This window comes from Dermacentor variabilis, chromosome 4, assembly GCF_050947875.1.
Source record: "Dermacentor variabilis isolate Ectoservices chromosome 4, ASM5094787v1, whole genome shotgun sequence".
Classification (NCBI taxonomy): domain Eukaryota; kingdom Metazoa; phylum Arthropoda; class Arachnida; order Ixodida; family Ixodidae; genus Dermacentor; species Dermacentor variabilis.
Genome location: NC_134571.1, coordinates 142,129,137 through 142,137,993, shown reverse-complemented (window position 1 = coordinate 142,137,993; position 8,857 = coordinate 142,129,137). Strand labels below are relative to the sequence as shown.

The window sequence follows — 8,857 nt, the reverse complement described above, 5'->3', positions numbered from 1 at the left end:
CTGAAAAAAACTTGCAGACTTCAGTGACCCATTCGGCAGAATCTTTTATCAACGGCGTGTGTATTGTTTCCTTTTTCAGTAGGCATTGCTAAGGACTAGGAAGAAAGAACACTCTTCTAATAATTTACAACATTTATTAGGGATGGAAGCATCGCCACTTGCATGCAAGGATCAAAAATATATATAATTCGATCAGTAACCGAAATGAGGCCAGGCCGGATTCACTCGAAATCATAATCAATATCAGGCATGTGCTGCAGCGCTTATATTGGACTACTGTTTACAAAAAAGAAAGAAAGAAAAAGAGAGAGGGGGGTGCAGTATCGCCGGAAAGGCGAAGCGGTATAATGATAGCTATGTATAAAACAACGACACAGAGGAAGAGTACACCGCCGAGAGATGCCAGTCTCTTCGTGGTGCGAGGAGACTCTGGCTGTGAAAGTGAACAGTCTCCTACTACGTGGTCTTGCAAAGTTTGAGGCCAACACCTCCTGATCGCGTATATAGACCAAGCACTCCGTAATTATATTCTGCAGCTCGTGCCCTTCATGCTTTTCCTTCTCCTTCTCGTCCACGCCTATCGGCATACATCCTCAACAATGCCTTGATAATCACAAAGTTGTGTGTGTAAAGGAAACAGCCGGGTCTGCCTAGCACATGCTGCACCGCGAGAGCGTCGGTAGGCATCCGGAGGTTCGGACAGTTTTAGGCGTTGCTGTACAGTGTACGGGTATACGACAAGCCCTCCGTGGCGGTTGCAGGAGAGGACTCATGGCTCACAAATGTCCTGGTTAACGGTCCTGCCGTCTACGAAATTGCGCAACAAAGCAACAAGCGCTAGTAAACTTCCCTGCCTGCAACAAATGCGCGGCAGACACTGACAATCAATCACTATGCGCTGGCAATCGTCGTCGATTATGTTCGAACAATCTTCCCTTTATATATATATATATATATATATATATATATATATATATATATATATATATATATATATATATATATATATATATATATATATATATATATATATATATATACTGAGTTGGGGGTTCTGTTGCCCGTGTTTAGCTTCAGCAGCCCTTTCATTAGCACGTCATGTTTGACGTTATCGAACGCACTTTTTCACGGGAAGGCCCACTATATATAGTGCTCTAACTGCATGGTTTGTGCTGTCTTCTTTGTAGACTTCGTTGTATACCATTTGTATTAATTACCGCAGCGCCTTACGTGCTCGTGCGTCGTTTGATGACATGAGCGCACGCACACTATTAGCACACTAGCGTGCTTGCTGAGCTGCCGTGTGTATGCTCTCGTCTGAGCGGTAAAGAAGGTGGCGTTATCAGTATGTTACTGGGCGCACCGACTAACGCAGATGGTTTTCCGTCGATGTCATCATAGGCACCAGACAGAGAGAGATAGAAAGAGAGAGAGAAGAAACAAGAAAAATACATCGCGGCCCTCGGTCGGATGCGTGGCGCCGCTTGCGGCGTTGCTTCAGTGCTGGGCGAATAAAAGTCAGCAGGAAGCCGTTCCTTGTTAAGGGTGGTTGTGGTGGTCGACCCCTCGGCAGAATAGAACGGTTCGCAGGGGTGAGGGTTTGGTTTAGAAGCACAACCTATGTTTAAATACATTTAAGCATTCAATACATCTTGTCCCCTAGTAGCACGTAAACATTCTGGATGACTGGCCCAAGAACAGACAAGAATGGCCCAAGAATGGCGTAGCCCCAATGTAAGGAATTCAAAGAAAATTAAAGGAGCCCGTTGAATATCACGCGCCATTCCACTATAATTCCTGTGTCTGTGTGTCTGTGTCGGTGTGTCTGTTCCTGTGTCTGTGCCTTGAGAGATACCTATGAGCCAACATCAGAAGTTCAAGCGTTATGCCGTTAATCATGAGGTTTATTACGCAGAACTGAGGTGCAAGCTTGTCGGCACTACATTGGCGGTAAAAGTTCAGCGTTACAAGCCGGAGCATTCCACTTATACTGCGTGTTTTTCATTTTAGAAATCGGACATTTCTTATAAAAATTAGTGAGTGCAGCGAACGTGGCGTTGTTTTTTTTTTTTTTTACAGACGAGTTTCGAGGCAGTGCGGACACACTTTGCCGCTAATAGCGTGAGCTTAGCTATAATAATTAACGAAAACTTATTAACAAACTTTTCCATTGGTACCTAAGGAGCATGCGTTTAAATGGAGAATTCGGAGAGGCAGTCACATTTTTAGGCTCCATCGTTTTTTTTTTGTTTTTTAAACATCTTAAAAGCGTCGTCCCATCCGAGATGCTTATCATCGAGTTTCAACGGTTATTGCAGGCAATCGTGAAACCGAGCGCCGCGGCAGCTAGGAAAAGGCCACCCCGCTATATCTTATCAGGCCGAAACGCCCCGTGACGACAAGCTCGAGGAAGTTTGAAACCGAGCGTCTCGGGGTCAGTCGCGGCAGCTATACCGATACGGCACGCTTTGCATGTCAAGCACGCGCGGCTGTGTGTCGGGTCGGGATTTGCCGCGGCATGTGCTGTCATTCAAATCTCAGCCCCGCACTTCTTTGACGTCACGCCGTCTGACGCGAAGCGGGACGCGCTCGGTCTAGATACTCCTTCGACTGAGCTTTGGAATTTGATGCACGACAGTGTCCCTCCCTCCAAATTTGCCATTTCGGCAACAGTTCCCGAGGCACTAATAAAAAGCTAATAAATGAAGATTTGTCAGTTATTGTTTTGAACCTCGCGTTCGAGTAGCGGAGCAGTGTGTCCGCCACGCCCAGGGACTTGTCTGCAAAAAACGCCACCTTCGCTGCGCTCACTACTTCTAATGGAAACGTCGCAGACGCTCGTAGTAGGCAGGAATAGGTAATAGAAATTGTCCCTCTTTTTTTTTACCACTCTATCAAGCTGCGTTTTTTCGTGCGAGTATAGAAGCCTTTGTTTGTCCAGTGTAGCTCCTGGCCGACTGCGAGACATGTGTCCGCGAACTCGCGCTCGCCTGCACAATGACCTATATACTGAACCGTACAATGGGCTATATCCACGTTACTCCAGGAAAGTATCAGTATGTGGGGGTGTCGGCGTCGGTGGTTCAGTGGTAGAATACTCGCCTGCCACGCGGGTGGCCCGGGTTCGATTCCCGGCCGACGCATTTGCTTTCCTTTTTTTAAAATTGAGACTACTGAAACAGACTTTGTAATGCTCTACTTTAGTTAGGGGCAAAAAAATATTAATGAGGACGGAAAATATAAAGTTATATGTATTTGAGAAGGTATATATATATATATATATATATATATATATATATATGCTATTTTTCCTACTTTTTTCTCATCTACCCCCCTCTTGATTGTCTGCAGTGGAGCAAATCTAGTGTTGTCTTCTAGACACTTCCCATTATCCGCTGCTCCTTCCCCTCGCCGCATGAGGAAGGACATTTCCTGTTGCACTGGCCTCAATTATGCCCCTATTTCTTCGTACTATGGTCTCTGGAGAACGCCTTGTTTCACCGCCTTAGTGGCCATGGATATAAGGACCAATAAATGGTGATTTGGAGCCTTCGAGCCTCTCTCGTTCTGTAACTTTCCCTGGCTCAACATCGCAAACTTTGGCACAGTGTCTCTTCATCGATCGCTTATATTCGTCTCATTGCCGTTGAATATTCGGTGCTTCGTGAATCAGTATTTCATCAGCTACTTCAAAATGATGACGCCGCCCGTAGCCAAGGAGTGTTTCCGTGTGCAGCAAAGTGGGGAGCGCAGCCATGATCAGCTGTGTACATGCGATCGTGGCGCTTTACAGCTGCCTCCAGGACACATTTCCAGCAGCGCTGGAAGTTCGAGTACGTGCTTATCTACACCCGGCCACAAAAGTTTACGGACCACGGGATCTCAGAAACCGTTCAATTCCCGAGCAGCCTGTAGCAGTAGCCAGTAAAACTGCATACAACAACGTTGTTAGCATATTCTAGTCGAGGCCGGAAATGCAAATACCAGGCTGCCTTGTCAGGATGCGGAGATATTCAGGTTTTTCTCAGGTTTCGTGGCCCCTAATATATTGTGGACAGGTGTGCATCCTTACATCGCCGACAAGACGCTACGCTAAGGTATTGCCTTTGGGAGGGTACAGCGTCATCTTCTCCCTTCAGCCCAAGCTCTTAAATTCTCACTCCTAAAAGATTCCTGCGAACAATCGCAGTGAATTTTCGCTTAAAGGGCGTCTCGATCACCGATGCCGCAGGTGGTGTTAGGGTTGGCGTCTGACACCACGTGGCGACAGGTCATTCACCGTACCCTCTGAGCCGGAGCCCACGGGCGACCTCATCCCCTGCACCTCTCATGGTCGTGGCATCGTGGGTGCTACCTCATCCCCTTCACCTTCTCTTGGTCGTGGCATCGTGGGTACTACCTCATCCCCTTCACCTTCTCTTGGCCGGACCCCACGGCGCCGGAGAGGTCATTCACCCGACCTTCTCCCCGGATTCGTCGAAAAGAGGATCGACTTCTCCTCCCCGTGCTCGGTATTGCAGGAGGAGGGGCCCTCTCTCCGTGCCTGTCACGTGCCATCGACGGAAGCAAGCTCCCGCCCACACTTGTAGAGAGCCTATTTAAGGGGCTCCGAAATGTACTTTTGAGAGACTTCATACTTGATACTTCTTACTTCATGTTCTTCTTATTTTCTTTCAACTACCTTTGAATAAACAGCGCAAGTTTCGCACTAGCAAATCGTCGCGCCCCTGCTTGGTCGCCATGATCTACTGGATGCCTGCAGCCCGCCGACAACGCCACGCTACCCAATAAGTAATGTCGGTCGAGTTTGGATAGGCAGGCGCCGCTACTTCTCGGCAGCAGTACGGTACGCTACCCTGGAGCACGCAACAGTGGGTAGTTCTCCGATGTAAATTAAGTCCGTATAGGCGGTCGGAACATCTCCTGACGTTTTCACGACACGAATAGGCCTATCCTTTGCATCAAGGGCTGCAGTGGGCGCGGAATCGAGCGTGAGCTCGTCGTTCCCGGAGATGTTAACTTTCAGGCGTTTCACGTCCGCTCTTGACAATTTGAAAGTGAATTCGATGTACGTGTGATCGATGACATTGAATTAGATGACATGTGAGATTTCTCAACACTACTTATGTGGGTTCCCTGCTCACCTTGGTATGATCGAGGGCAGTGGTGTAGCTAGGTGGTCTTGCACCCGGGGCCCATAGGTCTTCTGTCACACCCCCCCCCCCCGGGTGTAGTTGCTGTTTTTTCTGCGCCAAATAACACAGGGTGCTGCACTGATAACTTGTGATAAGCGCATGTGCACATCTTCTGTCAGACTGTAAGACTTGGCAGCCAATACAAATGCGGAATCGTGGAAAATATGGCTCACGTCACAGGTAACAAAAAATACATTTTTAAAGTTTTAATGACCAATTCTAGCGGCAATATTGCATTTGCGAAATTGAAGCCCGACATTCATATCTTGCCCTACAACAACTTCACAAAAATCGTCGCAGGTACTATAGCGCGCAGTATTTTGGTTGTGGGAAGCTTTGAACGAAAACGAAAATTAAATTGTTAGTGACGCTGATCTCCCAACCTTATTAGAATATGCCACCTGTCTCCCTGCGGCGCGGGCGCCAATGCTATGACATTCGCGAGTTCTCTTTATTCTGATCAATAAAGCCTTGTTTTTTTTTTTGGTTGCTATATGGACAAACGTCATTTTCCGAGCTGCGGTACCACCACAAGATCGGGAACAGAATAGAGCACGCTTCGCGTCGATTCTTGGCGTCACCATAAGAAAGAAAGGCCGTGGCGAAGCCCGTGCCAGCAAAAGCTTGCACTACTGTTGGTCTGCACTCGCAATGGAGATGATTGAGGGATCAACGTCACTGGTCCGCTATTTAATATTTCTGTCGCTGCTGCCATACTGGGCGCCGCCCGCAGTGCCACAGTACTGTCGGCTGTAGCACCCAAAACGATCTTGTTTAAGGAGTTTTTCTTGAGTTAATAATATGATTTTGAGTCCTCAATTCTCGAATTGAAGTGCTTCATCTACAAGTACCAATTAAAGGATTATTCAGGATATGGTTATAACGTATCTGCCATATTTCTCACGCTACCGAGTTCCCAGTAATCACAATGACACATAACGTCATAGGATATCGGGAAATATTATTACAAAATTAATCCATTTTTTATAAAATTCCGTGTAGCTGACACAGACACTGTACTTGTGACATGAAGTCACACAACAACAATATGATAAAAAAGCGGTTAGATAGAACTAGGAGAAATATATTTTATTGAACACTGCGAAACTGATAAAGAACGAATACAACGATTCAAAAGTGATAAATAGAACATGGTATACATATTACCGATGCACAAACCATGGTGGAACATTGAGCCTTTTGCACTAAAGTAATGACCAGTAAGGACGCATTTCCTTCAGGAGTTCTTTTTCCGACACTTCGCTTCTGCAAACTCATTAATTACAGTAGTAAAGCTTATATATTTCTTACGTGTTCTTTTTCTATGGTCAGTATCGCCAAGCTTGACAGCATTTCATCACTCATGGTGAAGCGCAGAGACGTCTTGATCAACTTTAACTTGGAAAAGTTCCTTTCGCATGATGCAACTGACACGCAGATCGTGAGGAAAAAGCGAAAGAAAACAGTAAGTAAGTAAGAAGCCCCATTTGGCGATAAATTCCAGAAACTCCAGGCACCGACTCTGAAGACGATCCAGTGAATCCCATTCGCGACTTTTCCCGGCGGCACTTATGCAATGTCGCTCTCAACGAGCGCTTCGCCGTAAACGCGAGCGCCGGGCGCGCTCGTTGAACGCCCTCTCGCTGCTGTCTTTGTTCGTCTTCGCTGCGCGTTCGGAACGGAAGAGAAACCCAAGAGCCTCAACGCCTTATAACGCCTGACTGTATGTTTAGTGACGCCTGCTCCCAGCATGAATCCAGCGCACCCACATGAAACGTTCCGCCAGGGCGAACAGTTCAGCGACCATTTTGCCAAGTAAGTTTTTTAGCCCGCACATTCGTGCAATTATTTCGTGGGGTGTTCATAGAGCTACAGCCGACAAATCTGCGGTGCAACGCATCGGGTACATGAGCTCGGGCTACTGGATACCGGAGCATTCTTTGCCATATGCGCCCAGGCAAGCCGACGGAAAGCGGGGTGTCTTCGGACGTATATGACACCCCCCCCCCCCCCACTGGCCCCTGGCAAACGGGGCCCACGGCCCCCCGGCCCCCCCCTGTTGCTACGCCACTGATCGAGGGAGCCCCTCCGAATCTCAATGAGTCCGCTCATGAGGCAGCGCGAGATCTTACCCTCCGCTCTGCCCAGCGCAACGGCGTGGCGGTACTCCCCGAGAACAGAGACTCCCCTTCCACATACAATGAAATCACGAAGTATTACCTTCTTAATCGCAGGGTTTACAGTTTACCGCATCCTGAAATAAACAGGGCTCTGGCACTTACATTACGCTTACTAGAAGACTGGTACTTATGCTTGCCCACGGAGACTGAACATGTTTTATCCGGAGACGTATACAGAGCCTTATTGCGAAGATTGTGGTGCTTTAGCCACGCTCGAACACATGCTCTGGTCTTGCGAAAGAATTGAAGACTCGGCGGTCAAGGATGCGTCCAGGTGGGAGGCTGCACTTCGCAGCCCGGACCTGGATGAACAATTCTGGGTTGTCCAGCAGGCTCACGACATGGCCGTGAGGCTTGGCCTTCCGGTCACGACGTGGAAGCGGCCCCCTTAGTGGTTAATTATCACTACTTGCAGGACCAAATAAAGTTTGCCTTCCTTCCTTCGATGTACGTGATGACTGCAGCATCAATGTCAAGTTTAATGGGATCAAACGCTATTGTAACAGTTATCGAATCCTGGAGAAATTTAGTCTTGTCAACGTGGCCGGACACTTCGATGACTTTTTCTCTGTGAATCTTATGTTGAATTTTTGCAAATGACTGCGTGATCTACCGTCGCATTACAGACCCCCAGCCGACCATGCAATGCTCCAAAAAAAGTTACATTCATTAGAAACCTGGTGTTCCAACTCTTTAATGAAACTTAACATCTCCAAATGTAAAGTTATGCAGATATCCCGTAAACACTCTAACAAGAATCACCCGAACTTTTTAAACTCGACAGCCCTATCCACCGTTCAATCGTATCGTTATCTCGGTATCACTTAATATCAAGTTAACCTGGTTTGACCATATAACAAAATTGGCTACCGATACTAATAAATCACTTGATTACGTCAGACGTACCCTTGCGCTGTGCCCCTCATCCACAAGAAAACTAGCTTATGAAACTTTTATTCGAAGTAAACTTGAATACGCCTCAGCCATTTGGAGCCCTCACCAAGCTTACTTAACTACTATGTTAGAATCAATACAAAATCGTGCCGCTAGATTCACCACTTCCAGCTACAGCCGTGAAGAAAGTGTCAGTGTGATTAAATCATCTGTAGGACTCGAACCATGGGTGTTGCGTCGGAAAATTGCGAAATTGTGCCTTTTCCAGCGACTTTATTATAGCTTCCCCGAACTGCATGGAAGGCTTCTAATCCCACCAACCCGTACATCTCGTCGCCTTTTTAACTCTTGCAGCATCCAGTGCTTGCATGGTTCAACATTTTCCTTTAATCGTTTTTGCCTAGCGCCATTATGGAGTGGAACAATTTACCAGATAGAGTTGTGAATGAGCGCAACCCCGTTATCTTCAAGCAGCTGCTTACTGATCACCTTAAACCCTAACCTCATAATGACCGTACTGTGCCTTCATTCTTTTGCAATTGCCGTCTCACATTGTGACTGTTCTGCTGATTTGCTTTTGCATTCTAT

The 8,857-nt window shown here is 47.0% G+C and overlaps 1 non-coding gene across 1 annotated transcript; it reads left to right on the top strand.

Moving 5' to 3' along the window:
- Positions 1-3,072: 3,072 nt before the first annotated feature.
- Positions 3,073-3,143, top strand: TRNAG-GCC (transfer RNA glycine (anticodon GCC)). The gene has a single exon. It is a non-coding gene; the product is annotated as a tRNA-Gly (tRNA).
- The last annotated feature ends 5,714 nt before the right edge of the window (positions 3,144-8,857 follow it).